Source organism: Gossypium hirsutum, chromosome D08, assembly GCF_007990345.1.
Source record: "Gossypium hirsutum isolate 1008001.06 chromosome D08, Gossypium_hirsutum_v2.1, whole genome shotgun sequence".
NCBI classification, from domain to species: domain Eukaryota; kingdom Viridiplantae; phylum Streptophyta; class Magnoliopsida; order Malvales; family Malvaceae; genus Gossypium; species Gossypium hirsutum.
This window is the reverse complement of record NC_053444.1, coordinates 29,391,875-29,394,842: the sequence shown is the minus strand read 5'-3', so window position 1 is coordinate 29,394,842 and position 2,968 is coordinate 29,391,875.

Genomic DNA, 2,968 nt, shown 5'->3' with positions numbered 1-2,968 from the left:
CAAAGCACATGAACTACTCCAAAATCTTTCCTTTTCCACGATCGTCAACCCGTTCATGATCTAAAACAATAGTTTCATTCAATTGAGTACTTCTAAACATCAATTTAATCCATAATTCAATTTTATGCAAAATTACCATTTTACCCCTAACATTTTAACTTTTTACAATTTAGTCCTTCATCTCATAAATTGAAATCTAAGCATTTTAATCCCTCATTCAAGCTAATCAAATTTATTAGGGACCTATATCAACCCAAATAAACCATCATTTCATAAATTTAACATGAAATATTACCACTTTTACAAATCGATCCATAAATGCAAATTTCATCAAAAATCACTTTACGGAACTTGTTTATTTATCAACAAAGATTTATAATCTAGCATTAAACATCAAGAATCATTCAAGAACTTTCATGGCATAACCCTTAATCTTTAATAGTTTTACAAATTAATCCTCATGCTAGTTAGATTAAGCCACAACGATCTCAAAAACATAAAAATCATTAAAAACGAGGCTTGGAAACTCACCGCGCAATTAAACAAAGATTGACCAAACCAAGCATTCATCCATGGTGTTCTTTCTCTTCAAAATAGGTTTTTAGGTAAAAAAAATAAAAGATGATACACCTTATTTCTTTTCTTTTCATTTTAGTTTAATTACCTAATTACCATATTAACCTTTAAAAACTAACAAAATTGCAATAATACCATGCCATGCACATCCACTAAACTTATGAATGGTATAATTACCATTCAAGTCCATTAAATTCCATTTCCATAGTCATTTAGCCCATTTAACTATTAGAACTCAACTTTTACACTTTTTACAAATTAGTCCTTTTTCTTAATTAATCATACAAACACCAAAATTTATTAATGAAATTTTAATACAACCCTAAAAAAATTCTATAGGCACCATTTGAATAATAAAATAAAAATTTACTCGTCGAATTTGTGGTCCCGAAATCACTATTTCGATTTTACTTGTTGTAATTATTAAAGAGAGTGGATATTTCTCACTGAGCTAGGCTCCACTGATGTAGGGAAACTGAACTGTGTAAACAGCATCCCTATGTTCTCTATGTATATTGTTTTTCATATTTGGTGGTGAAGGAGTTCCCACTCTCTTGGCACTAGTTCACTGGTGTAGTTTGATTCTCAGCAATAGTTTCATGGTAACAACCACTTAAATTAGCTAGTGGAGATATATGGTGTTGTTAGAATTAAACTATGGAAGTTTCATCCACATCAAGACCCCCTATGCTCAATGTTGGAAATTATGCTTATTGGAAAGCATGCATAAAGACATATATTAAGTCTATTGTTGAGAAGGTATGGATAACTATATTGACTGGTTGGAAGCCACCCAATATGGACACTAAAAGTGGTATAGTTGTCAAGCCAGAGGCATAATAGACAACAAAGGGAGAAAAACTGGCTAATGCAAACAAAAAACAATTACATGTAATATTTTGTGAAGTTGATCTGCAAGAATTCAAGAGAATTGCCAAATGTACTGTGGTAAAATCAACTTGAGATATATTGGAGACTCCTTATGAAGGTACCTCAATTGTTAAACAATCAAAGATGAAAATGCTGACTTCAATGTTTTATGTCAAATTATGTGACTTGTAAAATCAGGTTTTTACCTTGGGAGACTAGTATAAAAATACCAAACTTGCAAGAGATGTATTAAGATCTCTCCTGGATATGTTCTTTATCAAGGTCACAACAATTGAGGAGGCTAAGAATGTAACACCCCAAACCCGAGATCGTCGCCGGAGTCGAACCCGAGGTGTTAACAGACTTCAAACCACTTATTAAAATTTCTTTCCAGACAAGCTGCCAATCTGCGTACTAGTCACTTTAAAAATCATATCTTGAGCTCTGGAACTAGAAATCCAGTTCCGTGAATTTTCCCTGAAACTAGACTCATATGCCCTTCTACATATTTTTTTCTAGAATTTTTGGTCAGGCCAATTAGTACAGTTTATTAGTCAAAGTCTCCCATATTACTGGGGTCGGCTACACTGACCTTTGCGCATTACGACCTGGATATCTCCCTGTACAGAGCTTCAATACTGATGCCGTTTGTTTCTATAGAAACTAGACTCAGAGAGGAATCCATACATATAAGACATGACTTCTAATTATCTCTGGAAAATTTATGGTGAATTTTCAAAGTCGAAACAGGAGATCCAGAAACCGTTCTATCCCTGTTTCACGAGAACTTTAATATCTCTTAATATACTGTTCATATGATTGTTTCGTTACTTTCATATGAAAATAGATTCATCAAGGTTCGATTAAATAATTTATTCACTATTTAATTCCATTCCTACAAATTTTTGTGATTTTTCAAATCCACACCACTGCTGCTGTCAGCATCTGTTTTCAAGGTAAACTTTACCTATTTCGTGGTTACCATGGACCAACTAGGGTTTTGTCATACATAGGTCCACATATGATCATATTTAGCCATTCCAATGGCTGATCATTTGCCCAACACTTCCATTCCAAACCATAGTCACATCATGAAACCATATATACATACATAAACACAAATGGTCTAATGCCATACTCCACTTCTACAAGCCATTTTCGCATGGCTGTACACACATACATCACAAAAAGTGCTTAAAACAACAAGGGGTAGTCCTATACATGCCATATCCAGAGTTCAACTAAAAGAGTACCAAAAGAGCTTTGATAGTGTGGATGACTTCGACTTCGATGATCCCGAATCCGATAGCTAACGAACAATATCTATAAAACAGAGAGCCAAAGCAACGGGGTAAGCATTTTAAAGCTTAGTAAGTTTCAAGTAATGAAAGCGGCTTTGACTAAAGTATTACATTCACATAGCTAAATGAATCACTTTATTAATTCATATTCTCATAATCATACTTACTTCACACTTCATCAACATATACACACACAAGGTATCAACCTATCTAAAAGCCGA